At 40.7% G+C, this 18,131-nt stretch overlaps 1 long non-coding RNA gene across 1 annotated transcript in view; it reads left to right on the forward strand.

Moving 5' to 3' along the window:
* Nucleotides 1–16,791, forward strand: part of LOC137851645 (uncharacterized) — a 31,449-nt gene extending 14,658 nt beyond the window's left edge. The window contains exons 2-3 of the long non-coding RNA XR_011093316.1: nucleotides 14,977–15,163; nucleotides 15,395–16,791. This is a non-coding gene — a long non-coding RNA (uncharacterized lncRNA). The remainder of the gene's footprint in view (nucleotides 1–14,976; nucleotides 15,164–15,394) is intronic.
* Nucleotides 16,792–18,131: the final 1,340 nt, after the last annotated feature.

Consider the following 18,131-nt stretch of genomic DNA (forward strand, 5'->3'; position numbering starts at 1 on the left):
AAGTGTTATGAAAATCAGCACCTGGCTGAGGGAGAGCAAACAAAATTAATGGTTTCTAAGAAACAGGCAGCAAGTCCTCAGCTTTATACTTTATTTGCACTGATTGTGACTCTCAGTTGGCATGTGTGTAAGTCAGAATTAACCCCAGTACTGGCATTCTTCGGGCTGGTAGGGAGGACTGGGGCAGCTGACCTTGTGGTGGTGTGTTGTGGTGGGACACTGCAAGAGATACAGGCTGCAAAACTGGAGGAGCCTGGACTCCACAGACACCACTTCGTGCTTTTCAGGACCTCTGTCTGCCAGAGAAGCTGGAGCATGTGGCCTCTGGAGGAGCAAATCTGCTCTGAAAAGCACGAAGAGTGTAGTGATTTTTGGAAATCAGGCGGCTGATTTCAGGAGGCAGAAAGAGCTGCTTCTCACCCTGAAACCGCTCGTGCTTCCAAGAAAACAGTGGGCAGAGGTTTGGCAGGCTCCCCTGAATGGAGACGTGCGGGTACTTTGAATGCTGTGAAATATACATCCCTGGGCACATCTGACACACAAACCCATGCTGGGGGCAAAGGCTTATGCAGTTTGCCAAGCTGAAGGTCAGATCTGATATTTGGTCTAAAATAATCCCCTTCCCGCTCCTTCTGATGAAGGGTTTATCATCGTGGTGTTATTTTAGTCTTTTTTTTTTTTTTTTTTTTTTTTCCAGCCTGTGGAAATAATGCTTCCAGCCTCCACTTGCAACTCTTAAGCATGAATTAAAAACCTGACAGCTTGTCAGGCTCTTAGCAGCACTTCCCTCTGCATTGCCACAGTGAGGCAAAAGGAAACACAAAGGATAGTTAGGACAGTGAGAGGAGATAATTTCCTGGTAATGCACATGGAAAACTGAAACATTAAAAGTAAAGGTCATTTGGGCGGTTTCCTTAAAAAGAAATCAGTGCATTTCTAAGTCATTGACTGTCATGCCTTAATACATCCCAAAAGACCAAAGGCATTTGGAGCAAAAGGTGTACAGGAGAGCCATGGGGGTGGATCTGGGTGGTGAAGCCACCTCTGTGCTCTGGCCAGCCTGGCTTGTATTGGAGGCCAAAAAATCCTCCAGAAACTTTTTTCTTCCTAGACAGCCCCCTCTGCAAGTTACATCAGAGCCCCAGAATTGCCTGGTTTACTCATGGAAGCAGTGATACTGTTTAACCACAGCAGTCTTGGATAATGAGGGGTTCAGGGACAGAGATTTTTCACCTGTGGGGAAAAATGGACTAGATTATGGTTCAGAGTCTCGTCACTGATTCTGACAAGAAGCTGAGTCTATGCGGGGTGGCTGGAGGATGGTTTTACATTAAGCACCATGAAAGCAGCTCTGGGGACAGAAAACAATAAAGATATCAAGGTAATTGTTTAAGGGAGGAGCTGGCAAATGTCATCACACTGTGAAGAGCACTTAAATAAGTAATGAACAGATTTGGCAGTCCTGCAATGTCAATAAAAAATAGATGAGAAACTATTGCTGGAAGAAAGGAGAAGGAGAGCTTTATGAACACACACCATGCAGCATCCCTGAACAAGAGTGAGGCAATGAAGTCCTGAGCGATGAGACCAGACCCCAGAGGTGGACGGCAGTCCTGAGCAGGGGGATCTTGACCCATCAGTGTCTGTTAGGGGGGGGGACCCAAAAGGAAGACAAACTTAGTTTGTGAGTTACTTTTATTGTATTTGGGAAGCACACCTTTAAAAAAAAAAAGAGTCAAGCTGAGCCACAAGTGACAGATGTAGTAAAGCAACAAGTAAATGGGGAACTGACTATATAGAAGCATGCCCAGGTTGTGGGGTTGTGGACAACCTAGTCTAAGACTGTAGTTTGCTGCATTAAGGTAAACAGGGCTTGAAAACCATGGAGAGGACCCTCCACAAGATCCTCACAGGGTAGCACGGGCTGAATCTCCTCTGCATGTGGCCTTTTTAGAACAGAAGCCAGGAAACAATGGAAAAACTAGTGAAGTGACAGCCATGTAGGGTCAGCCATGGGCACCTCAAGCTATTATGTCAGCTGCGTCTTCACTGTAGGTGAAGATGTTCATTATCTATCCAGCAGAGCTGGCTGGACAGAGGTAGAAACAGGGAACCCTGAGTGGAACACCAAGTTACTCCAAGAAAGAGGCACAGCCAGCAGGCTGGCAGTTGCCTCACCTCAAAATGAAAGGAAAGCTTTAAAAAAAAATACTATTGTACTCCAGAAAACCATTGGTCATTTTCACTTATTTGCCTGCTTGTCTTCCTGCTGGAATTTTCTTCCCTTGGTGAAGCATAGCTTTGTTCAGCCATTTGAGTTAATGTTTGCAAATAGGAACAGCAGCAACCAGCATCCAGATGGCTCAGGGCAGGACCCCAGGATGGTATTTATTAGGGACAACTTAGAATTTAACCCAGGCCCTTTCTCTGTCCACCTACACTTGCCTGAAATGTATTTTATGTTAATTAAGGTCAAGCTTAAGCAGACTGCTGAGAGTAAAAATTGTCTGTTGTGTAAAAAAAATATGTAGATCCTCACCTGGGTATTATTTTCTTTGTTGTGTATGAATGGCAGTGAAATTTCTTTGCATTTGTAAAGGTAAAGTGGAATCTATCTGCAGCCTGCTCCTTCTATTTCAATCTTTTTTGTCAAGGTTTCTCATTTTTATGCTCTGGAGGTTAGCGCATTTGATGCTTGTTTGGAGCAATACGCCCACACCCTTCATTTTGACCTTGCATTCTTACAAACCGAGTCCACCAGCAGCACAAGAAATTGAGTGTCGGCATTCAATGGGGAGTGTGGAACCCTTTATTTGCATCTCAGGTTAAAATTGTGGACTGTGTATGCAAGCGGGGCTGGTGCTAAATTAATTGGACACGTGGATTTTTTCACACAAAGCATTGTGAAGCTGCTGCCTTTCACAGCAAAGCCCAGCCTAGCCACCTCTAGGCTCCCTTCTCACCAGTGTTCCCCACCATCACCACTCACACGATTAAAGATTGCCTCTCTGCTAAACAAACTCCACATGCTTCCTTACACCCTCCTATACAATCTGCCCAAGGCTAAAATTTGCTCACAAAACAATGTGATTTTTTGGGCAACAGTTAAAAATTCTGGATTCACTCTGCTCCCCTAGATGTAACTGGGGAAAACGATGCTGCTGGGTGGAGCTCAGCTCTTCAGTGTGCTGCTCCCTGAGACTGCTCTCCTTTGTCCAATCCCAATCACTTGGGATTGAGACCCTGCACAGTCCCAAGTGCATTCTTATCTCTATTTCTACTAAACTCTTCTTTCAGTGCAAGCACAGTGGTTGCCCCATACTTGAACCTGGTGCTCGAGTTTGCTGCTCACCTGGGGCTCTGCCCTGCTTGCTTAGAAGGCCTTGGTGCTGGACCAGACCTGCTGTCCACTCATTCCTTAAGTACAAACTGGAAATGGTTTCTATTTAATTTTTATTTTAAATAATTTTTTTTTTTTTTCTATTGAGAAAGTCATCTCTAAATGTCAAAGCTCAAAATGGTGCCAGATATCCTCCAATCACCTCTATGATCTTCCTAGAGCTGCTATGCTGTCTATGAAGGCCTTTTTGTGAATTGATTTTTTATTTTTAGTTTGGATTGTTTCTGACTTTTTCGTCTCTTTTGAGGAAATTAAAGTAGTAGTGCTTCAAATAGGTAAACGTAAAAGATGTCCTATATATGAAGCACTTCATTATTTGTCTGCCGCTAGAGGTTCCAATCTGATAAGGAAAGAGCATGCATTAGTGTCTCACAAAGGAAGCTGCAAAAAGACTTTCATTAATATACTTCTGATATCATAAGAAAAAAAAAATCTACTTTAACGTTGTGTTCAGCACAGTGGAAAGTATGTCTGGGCAAATACGCGATATGAATAATACCAAAGAGAGATCCTTTTTATTCAGGAAAATAAACTAACATGAGAATCTGTTTGCTAATAAACAAGTATTCTGCCCCTCTCACATAAAATACCGGACCAGTTTAAGAAAAATAAATACAACAAATTTAAAGAAACATTAAAATCCTCTTTAGAATTGTTCCACTTAACTGGATTTAGCTATTCTGAGGTTTAGAGAGTGTTAGGTTTTACTAAGAACATGAAACGTTGATATGGCCAGATTAGAAAGCATCACTGATTTAGAGAGCTCCAAGGCCAGGAAATGGAAAATTCAGTGCAAAATTCTGCTTATGGCTATCTGGCTAATTGTTTGCTTTCCTTGGAGGGTGCAGCTATTTCAGGCAGTCATGGCCTATTGGGAATAAAATATATAGTATTAGATACTAGCATTTAACATCTTCCTATTTTAGAAGTCTATGATAATTTCAAAGGGCTGATTAAAGATGTTGGCTAGATGTGAAATCCATGATACTGCAGGATTTGGGATTTGAGAACATGAGAAGGGGCCAGTGCTGCACTTGCAAAAAATGCCTTGCTCCACCTTATAAGTTTGAAAGATGGGATTCCTCAAGCACCCGTGGCCTTACGTTGTTACTTAAATATTTATTTTTAACTTCTTCCATTCAACTTAGGAACCTGAAGATTGAATATTTGGTCTGAAGTCTACCTTAAAACCTGCTGCTATGTGTGGGTTTTATATGGGTAGATCTTTGAAGAAAATAAATAATCTTTGAAGAAAATAGATAATCTGTTTATTAGGAAGTATATGTATTTGCAAGAGAACTCAGATTGATTGGACTTGTTTTCAGACGGTTTTATTATAATTTAATGTACAATATTTTACTAGCACTATCCCATCTAAATTGATGTCCTCACCAAAAACTGCTTAAAACATATCACGTTTATAACTCTTGGTTGTCTCTCCAAGGAGAGTTGAAAGCTCATGTAAAAAAGAGACTTGAAAGCTGTTGGTTTAAAGAGACAAAAATGGTTGTATTACATCTCTCCTGTCAGACGCTATGATTTGACCAAGAATAGCTGAGATGTGTAACTTTGTTTTAGCCCAGACTGCCTTCTCCTTGGATATCATTCTTGGTATTTCCCATCTGATTTCCCCATGGCATCCAGACTCTACAGACTGAATCATGTTCTCTTTATGCAATGGTGTTTTACATGTTAGCACAGACAAGCGGCATCTAGAAGAGAAGCCAATCCTTTTCTGTTGTTTTTGTTCCTACTCTTGGTAGCGCCTTTGGTCAAGGTCTGTGTCCAAAGTGTATACAGATGAAATAACAGCAAGACTTTGGCCTGGATCATTTAAGCCTCAAACCTTAGCATTGCAGATAGTTAGACAGAGCTAACTAGGATATGAATCCCTGAACCCTTGTTTGATTTTTTTTTTTTTTTTTGGCCCAAAACAGACCAGGGTAGAAGTTAGAAATTGTCTCTATCTCCGTTTCACAATTTGAAAAGTACTGTTTGTAGACATATAATTTAAGTTAATATATATATTAACTTAAGTTAAGTTAATATATATATACATGCATATACATATATGTATAACTAGTTGCGTAACATACATAGAAACTAAATTATTTTTCTGAGGTTACAGATTATATATGTGGAAGAGACGTGGTTTGAACTTACTCAGTTTAACTCCACAGTGCTGTCTCTTCTGCACTTACTCGACCCAGGTAAGCTTTTTGATATGGTTTGCTTAACCAACTTTCAGTGTATATGCATCCTAGCTCCCACTAATGCTATCTTTCATTCAGATATAGTGGTTATTTGTAGTTATACAACATTTATATTAATAACCAGAATTGTGACAAGAAAGCCATTTGCATCATGTGGGCTTAGGCATGTTGTACCACTTCTGTTCCCCAAAAGGATTAGGAGGTAATGGGTGGTTACTGGTTAAAAGATGTTTTTAAAACCTTATTTAGAAAAAATCTTCCCTTACATGAGTCTTGTGTGTGTGTGTTCTCCTTTTTTATCAGGAAAAATGAGACAACTTCTAAGGACCCTATATGAATAAAGATACTAAGTTCATAGAAAAGGCTAAGGGGTAAATTACTTTTTCCTGAGCATGTTCCCTGATAAAGATCTTTCTTTTTTTTTTTTTTTTTTTGTCATTCACATACAATTTTCACTCTTGAATTTTATTCTCAGTGAGAATTGCCAACATTTGGGGATTGCGTTTTACATCTCATAAATCTTGAAATGTCCAAAATTGACAACAGCACACATGGGTATATGTAAAAGTACATGCACACATTATTCATGGCACTAGCTGGATAGAGAGCTTTACTTTTCACTTCCAGTAATTCTTAGCTAAAGCAGTCTTACAGCCATAAATTTACTACAGAAAATATGCTAAAGCTTAGGCGAGAAATGAGAAATGTTTAATTCTGAAAGTGAAAATGTATTCAATTTTAACTTTGTGAACAAATGATTTTTTTTTTTCAACCCTGTCACATTTTATTACAATTACAATCAAAATTAATAGGTACTTCTGAACATGGGCTTTGTAGCTGTTGCAAGAAAACAATACTAAAGGCTTCAGCTCTTTTGGTGGAGGATTATCTGACCAACAGACCCCATGTAGTCATAATTGTGCCAGTAGACATTTCTGTCCCCACAACCCGTTTCTGTGCTGTTGTTTCTCTACAGAAATTTACTATTGACTCCACATCAATGCTATTTGAAAAGCCAAGTAACAGGCCAGTGACTCAGGTGAAAGAACTCCTTAGAAGAGCTCTTATTTTGATCCTCATCATGATGCTCTTCATCTTCATTTTCCTATCCTGATGTATTAACTTAATAGGTCATAACAGGGCCCTTACCTGCTGGGTGCGTCACTCTGCACATATGCTTAAAATGCATAAGAATGCCATTATCATTATTTCTACATAAAAAGTTGTATGGTTGATGGAAAAAAAGCCCATTTCAATCATTATGTCATTTGCTAGATGCTTTTTATGACTTTTTTTTTTTTACTGCTTTACTTAGGACTTGACTGCTAAGCATATTGTTTCTTTCATTGTGTCTCTCCCAAGACCAAGACCTCCCTGCAGGTAGGCATAGTTTCAGCCTGGATAGCACTTAAATCGGAGATGCTTTTTTAAACTCAGCTGTCACCTTTACTTGCAACCAAATGCAAATGGGGAATATCTCCAGCTTCAAGGGTAGAAGTTGGAAGGTGTCTGTACCGTGTAGCAATGATATCTCAGTGCTGGCTGGTTCCCCAGCTGTAAACCCTTATCCATAGCCAAGTCTCACGCTTGACTGTGCCTTGGTTTCACTGTGAAAAAAAAAAAAAAAAAAAACAGCCAAGTTTAAGGTCAGAATATCTGTGCTATTCTCCGATGACAAAGGCAAATTTTCTTCCTCCCATCCCTCTGAATAGAAATCTTTAGAAGTTTAATTTAGACTCAGCTCCATCTGACATGAAAAATAGTGACACTATACCCTGATGAGATGTATCCATGGGTCCTGAGGGAACTGGTGGATGTAGTTGCTAAGCCATCATATTTGAGGAGTCATGGCAGTCTGGTGAAGTTCCCACTGACTGGAAGAGGGGAAACATAACACACATTTTTAAAAAGGGAAAAAAGATAGACCTGGAGAACTACAGGCCAGTCAGTCTCACCTCTATGCCTGGCAAGATCATGCAGCAGATCCTCCTGGAAACTATGCTAAGGAACATGGAAAATAAGGAGGTGATTGGTGACAGCTAGCATAGCTTCACTAAGGGCAGATCATGCCTGACAAATCTGGAATTGACTGGATGGTCACACTCAAAGAGTTGTGGTCAATGTCCACAATGTTCAGGCAGAGATCAGTAACAAGTGGTGTTCCTCAGGAATCAGTATTGGGACAGGCACTATTTAACTCCTTTATCAGTGACATGAACAGTGAAATTGAGTGCACCCTCAGCAAGTTTGCCGAAGACACCAAGCTGTGTGGTGTGGTCACCACACCAGAGGGAAGGGATGCCACCCAGAGGGACCTGGGCATGCCTGAGAGGTGGGCCTGGGCAAACCTCAGGAGGTTCAACAAGGGCAGGCGCAAGGTCCTGCATCTGGGCTGGGGCGATCCCAATCCCAAATACAGGCTGGGCAGGGAATGGACTGAGAGCAGCCCTGAGGAGAAGGACCTGGGGGTGCTGGTGGATGAGAAGCTCAACATGAGCCAGCAATGCGTGCCTGCAGCCCAGAAAGCCAAACATGTCCTGGGCTGCACCAACAGCAGCATGGGCAGCAGGGCAAGGAAAGGGATTGTCCCCCTCTTCTCTGCTCTTGTGAGACCCCACCTGGAGCCTGTGTTCAGCTCTGAGGCACCATAAGGACAGGGACCTGTTGGAGTGAGTCCAGAGGAGGCCACGAGGATGCTCAGAGGCTGGAGCACCTCTGCTGTGGAGCCAGGCTGAGGGAGTTGGGGTTGTTCAGCCTGGAGAGGAGAAGGCTCCAGGGAGACCTCCCAGCGGCCTGCCAGGGCCTAAAGGGGGCTGCAGGAGAGCTGGGAGGGCCTCTTGGTCAGGGGGTGTAGGGATAGGACATGAGGTAATGGCTTTAAAATGAAGGAGTATATGTTTACATTAGATATTAGGAAGATGTTTTTTTATTAGGAGGGTGGTGAGGCCCTGTCCCAGGCTGCCCAGAGGAGCTGTGGCTGCCCCATCCCTGGCAGTGCCCAAGGCCAGACTGGATGGGGCTATGGGCAGCCTGGGCTGGTGGGAGGGGTCCCTACCCATGGCTGCAGCTGGAGATGGATGATCTTTAAGGTCCCTTTCAACCCAATCTATTCTATGATTCTGTGATACATGGTGTTTTTTAAGGCAAATGTGCATGCCTTTCCCATATGTTTCGGAGTTTGGAGGAACCCCTGAATGCTTTTGGATGGTCAAACTCCACAGCAGGTTCTATGAGTCAGATGGCTGAACATCTTTCCTGGGGCAATATAGGAAACCACTGGGACTGAAAAAAGCAAGAAGTAAAATGAGATAACCTGTGCAAATGTCACTGAGAACAATGTGATTTTGCAAAACACATTTTCCAGCTAGGAAAGACTGTGATGACGTGATAGCACTTTTAATTACTTTATACGTATGAACTGATTTTATATTTAAAGATTGAGCTTTTCTGTTTTCACTTGTTGGCATCAGGACACCTGTATACCTTCACCATGGTATAAAATGACACTCACTGTCAGATATCTTCTTCAGAGCAAATCTGCCCAGTCAGTTAATTCTCTTATCAGAATAAGATGAATGGATGAACCTCATTAATCTAGGCAACCCAGTGTCTTCTGCAGCCTTTGAATTTCAAATGGCCACTCTTCTTTCAGTGGAAATATTTGATTTCAATGAGAGTTGGAACGGACCCAAATCTCACTGAGGTTTTAAAATCACCCATGTATTGTTAAACCATCAGTAATCCCTATGTCTTTATAGGCTTGACTGCATTTACTGATTCTGAGCAAATCACTGATATTAATTAGAAAAACCTCCATGGACAAATGTCTAATTAGACATCATTTCTATGTTCCTTACATGACTTTATGAAAGCACTGGGACAGCCTTTTCCTATTGCCCGCACTGGTGTTCATTAAAGTATTTCAGGAAGGATTTGAAATATATTTCCCCACTCCATGACTGTTGTCATCAATAGCAAGAAAGACATTGTTTGGATTCCAGCACATCACCATCAGCCATAGAAACATTCCTCTGCTATACAGAAGAAGGAGAGGGAGAAGATGGAATTAAAATATTTAAAATTGATTCTATAGGGAGTTCTCAAATGATAACAACCTTTGCTACTGCCATTCATTATAGATGCTTATTGTTGAATGAATGTGTAAAGAGAGCCATAATTATTGATTGCTCAGCAAGCTGAAGGTGACAGCTAGTAAGAGGTATTAATACCTCATATAAAGAAGTGAATAAGAAATCATTTTTCAGAGAGTAGGTTTATTCTGGAGATAAATTGCAATTTTATAGCCCTCGAGAAAATGAAGTGTAGGAGCAAAAAGGTCTGCTCACACTTTCTGCCTGAAGAAACACAGAGATACAGCACATTGCTTGTGCTTTAGCATTCATCAGTTAATGCTGAGCATTATCATAGAGCCATTTTGTTTTTTGTTTCACTTATCCCAAGCCAATGGCTTCTGTGAAACTACAGCAGATTTATGTCTTCACAAACAATTTTTAGTGCTTTTGTTACCCTCTATATAAGCTGTAATTGTTGCAAACATTGGCTTTAGTTCTTACAATATTTCAGCAAACTAGAATATTTATTGGAAAATAAAGATTAGAGAAACTAAATCTACTGGCACTGGTCAAATTCAGCAAATATCTTTGGCCTCAAAAATGTGGAAAACCGTGTCTAGCAAAGTGCTCCAATCAGATTTGCCAAGCAAAACATTTTGCTATTTGATTTGGAGAATGGCATTTTGAACTGAAAATTGACCATAAAAAATAATTGTGTTAATCCCCTCAAATTCATGGAACATTTAATTTCAGTTCAAACAAAATGTTTCAAAATGAGCTCAAAAGGTTCTTTCTTCCTGTCCATTTCCTTTTCAGTTCAGCTGGGTGGTGGAAAATAAATAAATAAATCCTATCTCTCTGTGCTCATCCCCAAACCTGAAACATCCACACTCCTACATAAACCCCTGTGCTTTATAGTATTTCACATTTAATCAGTCAAGTTGCTGTGGGACAGCTGCATGAATAGCACCACTGGGTTTACCCGTAGCATCAGCAGAAAAGATTGACTAATTACAACAGTAGAAACAGTTATGAGTTTACAGTAGGATATCATGGATATAAACTGGACTAATATAATGTAATTTCAGGTCTGTGGTCTTGTGGCCAACTGGAGAAAGACCAATGCACCTCCTGAAGGCATCTCACATAGCTTACCCCATCTCACATGGGATAAGATGGCTACAAAGAAATAAGCAGATGGATAAACAGTTGCATAACATTTAGGTAGCTGATGGTAGCTGTGGCCATGGGGGGAGCCCATCCTTTATGACAGCTTTATGCTTGTCCATAGCCTCAGTGAATTCCCTAAATCTTAAACTAAGAAAGTGTGGGTCTGTACAGAATTATTGTTAGTTCTCTTCAGGTCTCACCTCTCAGCTTGTCATTACTGGATATCTGAATTATTTTTTACTGAGCTAAATTTAGACCATTATTCATATAACTTAAACATTAAGTGCTGTTGATTGGCATTCAGTGCCTTGGGGGATGCAATGTGACAAAAAAGCAAACAGCTTGCTCATCAGTAAATAAGAACTAATACAGATGGCTTTCTTACAGCTGAAGTTCCCTTTACTTTGAAAAATTAATGATTTATTCTATTAAAATATCTCTCTGGAAGTACACTTTATTGAGTTATTGGCTGACATTTTGATTTTCTTCATCAGGGGAAATGAAACACACAAACACTGTAACCTTTCCTTTTGCATTCAATGGTATGTGATGAAGGTCACAATGCAGTTACTATAGTTTTTCACTCTGGTATTACATTGTTTAAATAATGTCATAATGTTATTTTTACATAGTTGGCAGTTTATGGGTTCTCTGTATTCAAGCTGTGATTTTTGTATTTCCTGCTATGCTTGATCATTATTGTAATACTTTGATGTCAGTAATCAATTTGTATGTGTTTTTTTTGTTTGTTTTTTTTTTAAAGCACACAAATCTCAGCACATGCAGCCCAATTATCTGTACAGAATAATTCCTCTTTGCTTCTATAACTGTGTCTTGCTCTGAATGCTCACTGAGCAAGGTATAACTCCAGGAATGGTAGAAGTGCAGAAGTGGCAGAATTAAAGCTATGAAGTAGGCTTTAAACTTAAGCATTTAAGTATGCTGAAGTGGTTCAGGAGTCTCTCATCTTTTTGAAATTCAGTGGAACTCAGATTCTTAAATGCCTGCCTGACTTTTAAAAAATGAGACTTACTCATAAGATTTCCAGAAAAATATGTATTAGCCAGTTATTCTGAAACAATTTACTGTATAATAAGGGGCCATTCTAAAGGGGAAAAAAAAGAAAGTAATTGGCACTATCAAACAAGTATGAAGGTCATGAGTTGTTCTCCCGCCACACAGCAACATCTAGTACCCCTCCACCTCCCATCCTGGATATAAAAAAAAGTTTGAAAAGATCAGAACTTTCTCCTGTAGGTGTTTAAAAGGTATTGCAATGCTTGAAAGCTGATTGTCAAAATGTGAAATGTATGTGTCCTTGCAGTCATTAGAGAAAACCATCCTAGGAGGCTACCCTGAACTTGGGGATGGGAAGACCTAGGACCATTTCCCATCTGACTGTGAAACTGTAGCACCCAGTCAAACTGCATCTTAGACTTGTTAGTAACACAAGCAGAGCCAAGGTCTGTTTTCTCTTCTTGAAGGCAAATGGTGTGGTATGGCTTTCATCCTTAAATTAAACTCCTCCCTTCTCCTTCTCCCCAGAATGGGGAGCTGTCATCCCTGTTGATTCCCAATCTGCTCTCTCTAAAAGTTGGGAGAAGGAAGAGACATCTGTACTTATCATCTTGCTGTTTAGGAGAGGAGGCAGGTTTGACCACCCACACGGAGTGACCTTACTTTGGGCTCTTTGACTCTGTTCCTTGTGGTGTGGGCTTTTATAAATTGCTGTCTGCCTCGTATTGAACACAGTGGTATCTGATTCATCCTCCTCTGGTTCAGGGCCTTCCTCAATAGAGGAGATTAATGTTCCTGTTTGCTTGATTTTTTTTATTTTCATTTGTGCACAATTTGCTGTGCAATGACCTGAATAATAGGAGGAAAAATCCCTCTCTGCAGAATACCCCATAGCTTGTTTGACTTTAAGAGTTTAGGATCTCCATTGTGTGTGTTTTTTGTTTGTTTGTTTTGTTTTGTTTTGTTTTTAGATGGAGAAGCTTTCAGTCCTCCATGTGATCTCTGATTGACTTCAGCAGCATTGAACCAGACATGTTTGTTTCTTCACTCCTGACAGACCCAGTGCCTCTGGGAAGGTGAAAATAAATGCCCAGGACCTTACCTGCAAAAACACCACATACAAAATGAAAATATTGATGAAAAGGCACAGGAAATTCATCCCACACAAACAACAACAAACAGACAAATAAAGATCAATTTAGGAATGTTAATGCTTGGGAGATATTTGACTTTCTATGCTCAGAAAATGAAAGCCTGCTGTACTAAATACAACCAAAGCTCTTTGTCAATCAGCATGTCTTATGCCCCGCTTTAGTGAATTAACACACCTATTTTTCTCATGTTCCTAGAGGAAGTTTCTTTTAGCCTTCTGCAAGGGGTGATGGTTAAATCTTGCTGTATTTTCTTCCTTCTTTAATTTGATAAAGCGAGAATAGCTCCAATCAATCATCAGAAAGGGTGTCATACATAAAAGATCAAAATGAGATGGTGGGGGAAACAGAGAAGGTGGAATATTAGATGAAACAGTTGCCTGGAAAAACAGGAGGGAACTGAGTCACACGGCTGTGCCTTGATGCATGTTGGATGCTCTCTTTGCTGTTTGGTAGCCTGTGGTTTGACACAACATCTCTTTTAAGTCCCATGCTCTACCACCACAGGAAAACCAGCACGATGGGCAGAGGGAGCACAAAGCCTCAGCAATGAATTTAAGGCTGGTGCAGGAATTTCTGCTCTTCCTGCTCTCTGCCCTTGGCCAATACTGTCAAACATAGCACCTCCATTCACAATAGACTCATCACCTTGCCCCAGCTGAGCTCTCGAGATCTCTTGCTCTGACAGGTTGCTTTGCAAGGTGCCTGGCACCCTAGGAGATACGGTTTTCAGGTTTGCATTTTCCTCCCTCTGAATCATCCTCTGTGACTGACAGTTTAATTGTGCACCTAAATGAGCAATTTCAGGTTCTTGCTCAGATATGATCCTGCAAGCTGAATGACTGTGATTAGCATCTGAGAGCCTTTGGATTCTGTTAGACCCTCGAGCACCCTGGCAGACAAAGCCCAGGATTGTTATTCTATTCAGAGTCCTCTCAGACACAGATTTGCACAAAGATTTTCTGCTTCTGTTTAGCTATGGTGAGGCTTTTGGCACCAAGGTGAGCACAAAAGGGAGGGAGAAAGCTCTGTCGTTGCTGCTATGTGTGTATGGATAGGGGGAGATGGAGGGAACTGAGTGATTCAGTCTATGAGCTCTCAAGTCCAGAAACCACTTTCAAAGACTATTGCCAGTTGATTTGCCAATAGGTTCCAAGGGCTGTCCTGGGGTAAGTGGGTGTCAAATAATCTGACCACATTCTCACTACCCCTTGCTTTATCTGCTTTAAAAAAAAGATTGCAATAACTACAATACTGCAGGATATCCTATCTTTGAACCTCCTTGAACATTCCTTTATTCCTGACCTGTATGTGTCCTCTTGTAATTGTTTTCCTACACCTACACGTTCATCAAATGGAAAAGCGTTCCTCTACATTGACTTTTGAATTTAATATTTTTAACTTTTTTTTTTTTTTTCTGCTGTTTTTTTTCCACTCCTCCAGAACAAGATAGCAAGAGAGAAGTTACATCTGAGATGTTATTCCTTTCTTTCTGGGGAAACACAATTGCATGAGGGCAACTAATCATATTTTCCACTTGACTGCTCATGTCTGGTAATGGAGATCAGTAGGTGCCCATTTTTAAAGACATGGCTCTTTTCAAGTGAATACACCATGTGCAAATTTCTGGAGGTGGAGTACAGTCCTTCTGCCTTGAACAGCATCTGGGAAACAAAGTAAAACTTCTTTCATTAAACTATATGAGTAATTGTTTGTATGATCATGGGTGAATTCAGCTTCTCAACTGCAAAGCTCCAGAGCTGGAGCAGGTTCCTACTGCTGTGCTGAAACAGGGCAACTGCAAATCCTGAAACTCAGCTCTTCAGCTGCATGTTTCCCATGCAGGGCAGTTAAACCTGGCTGGAGACAGCTGCCTGCTGATTGCAGCTGGTGTTGTGGCATGGTAAGTTGGGGATTCATTTGGAAATTAACTTACCTTTTGTATTTTTCAGCCACCATTGAGCACGTGAAATTGCTGTGAAGACAAAAGGGGCGACAGAAGTTAGTAGGTCAGGCATAGAGAAAGGGCCCATGCATATAACAAATGCTGCTTAAGAAGTCTCCCCCCATGCTCACAGCCATCAGAAAGCCAGGCCCACCCAGCCTAACCAGCCTGGGGATGCCTGACATCTCACCTCTGTAAGTTCTCTGCAACAGCAGGAGTATCTGGTCTGATAATATTCAGTACACGCCACTGAAACATCAGCTTGTTAAGTAACTTGTGCCTTAATTTTATCATGTCGTGCCTGCTTCTTGGCTGAATGATGAAGTCCTGTGGTCAGGAAATAAAAAATGACAAGCGACCTGTAATGAATAGCCCCACTCCAGATAACCTGTTGTTGTTTTCTTTGTTTGCTTGTTTATTTTTAGAGCTCCATGACTGCATCCCTGAAAACCAGAGGCACCTAAATTTCTGTTTGACAATTGGGTATGATCAACAATAAAGGATATTTTCAGAGACCTCTTCTAACACGCACGCTGTAAACTCTGTGTCCTGTGATGAAATAACTGCTGTGCTTCATCTCCATCTAAATAAATATTAATAAGGAAGAGTCTCCTCTTAGGAATAACAAGGGTGGGACAACAAAAAGACCATCCTGTATGACCTTGGAGTTTCTTTAGAGGTCATTCTGAAGTTTTCAGGTTGGTGTAACTTCTTCATTTTCTTCATAATTGCTGGGAAACTGCTTGTACACTGGCCTTAGAGACAGGGAGCACTGGGAAAGCTTAGCAGCTTATTATTCCATGAAATAAACTTTCAAAGGAAGTTTGAATGTATAATGAACTGTGAACATGTACAGGGATTTCTGCCCTTTCCTCATTTTCCTTGTGAATTCCCAGAATTGTGTGTTTTAAATGCAAAATATAGGCTCAAGACAAATGCAGATGCTAAACCCTGCAAGTACAATCTGGGATCCCTTATAATAAGGTCATATTCCTAAACTGGGTCTACATAGCACAAAATTATTTCTGCAGTAGGGTGTCCTATGACACAAGCTCTGGAATATGCTATTCTTTTAAACTCCCATTTTCTTGCTTTTATTGTCTTGGGTTGACATGTCCTGAAGCTGAAATACAGGAGAACAGACATTAAATATATATGTACATATTAATAAATAAAATCGGGGGACAGAAGCACACCTGAAAACAAAAGAACTTCAGGAAAGTAGCCTGAACAGTAACTTCTCAACCAAGACTGTAAGGCATATACCAGCTTCCTCCAACTGGATCAGAGGTGGATTAATTTTAAAAATTGAAATTAATCTTCAGCTGACTTCAAGCTCCCATCCACAGTGAAAAAGGATTATAAGCCATTGGAGGAGAAAGTAAGGAAGATTTTGAATAAACCAATTAATTCACAACAGCTTTCAGGAGGAGGGATTTTACTGAAAAATATACTTGCTCAACCTAGCAGAGGCACTGCAAACAGTTTGCCTGTGTGCAGGATCAGGTTGCATATGCACCAGCATAACTCTTTTGGAGAATTGCCTTGCAGAGATGTCCTGTAAGAAGTTTGTCTGCATGGCCCTGAGGAGGAACCTCTCCATTCCTGTGTATTCCTGGACATTTTACATTTTGGAAAATTTCCCTTGACTGGAGTGGGATGCAAACTACTTCGTCCCCCTCAAAAAAAAGAACACAGAGGCTTAGCTAAAGCATTGAACTCCAGTACTGAGGCTGAAGCCTGCTTAAAAGCCACGTCTGCAGTTACAGGTTGAGGTGACTGATAAAACACAAGCAGTTTGGTGATTAGCCAACATTCTATGATCTGGAGGTAAATTCTAATAGAAAATGTAAGACTTCAAGTATTCATACAAATTAAGGAACAAAGAATGTGCATCCGATTTTAATGCTTGCAAATGCTGAAAAAACATACAAATCTATCATAACAGTATATATGTGTATGAATATGCACAGACTCACACACAGTGATCCCATATATCTTGTATGTACAGTGGTGACTGTAACACAGAATGATAAAGGAAATGTTAATTTTATTTTGTAACAAAGAAAGGAAAAATAGAAGAATATATAAATTACAGAGCTCCATTAAAGGATATAAAGCACAGATTTGTTATTGTAATGGAGAAGAGCAAATTACCTTAGGCTACCGTCCATCTGAAGCCCAATGAATCTGTAAATATATGCATGCTTGGTAAGAGCTGCAATTTTATATTGTCTTATTATTTGTACATTATAATTTATCTTTGGCTTCATTGCACCTATAGTAAAAGAAGCAATGATGTTTCCTAGACTGCACTCTTCTCTGCTTTGTGACTTCTACAGCTTCGTGTGTCACTAATTGAAGGAGACAAACCTCATAAATTGAACATAAAGCCAGGTTTTAATTAAACTCAGTGGTGCATCCAACAAAAGCTAAGGAGCTCAGTCTTGGGAGGGGAGGTCTGTGTCCTCCCTTGTGAGCCGTGTCATCTCTCACTTTCAAAACAAGGTCTTTCAAACACAGTTAAGTCATTTCCCTAGCATCAAAAGAGCTAATAATGCTGCAAAATAAGTGAGTGTGTAACTCCTTTAGACTCTCTTGATGATCCTAATCTACTTGACTACTTGAAGGCTTTTGTCTTGTAGGGCCAGGTGAGACAGTGAAGAAGTTCACAACTGATGTGCTGTGAAAATGCTTCAAAATCTCTCCCATGGAAAACAGAAAGCACTCATTTTTCACTTCAAGAAAGTGTTAGACAAAATGTCCAACATTGCTTTCAAATCCTCCTGCATGTCTGAGGAAACCCCAAATGGCTTTCTACTTCTTGAGCTGTGTAACACATCTCTGAAAGAGAAATGACCCAAGGAAAAAGGCACAAGTTACTCAACCTGAGGAGAGCATCTGCACCCTTATGCTGCCAGATATCACCTTTTACTGGCCTGGAAAATTTATTTTATGTAATACAGGAATTGGTCAAGTTTCTTATCAGGGGTTGTGACCCCATGTGATGCTGAAACCCAGTAAGAGACGGCTTCTGTCTTGCAGAGCTTGTAAGCGTAGCCAACAGCGCTGATAAAGGGAAGGTTTCAAATAAAAGCTGAGACATCTGCCACGCGTGCACAGCAAGTAAGAAGCAGAGCTATGAGCTGATCACAGATGGGT

This window comes from Anas acuta, chromosome 2 (assembly GCF_963932015.1).
Source record: "Anas acuta chromosome 2, bAnaAcu1.1, whole genome shotgun sequence".
In the NCBI taxonomy this organism is placed as follows: Eukaryota; Metazoa; Chordata; class Aves; order Anseriformes; family Anatidae; genus Anas; species Anas acuta.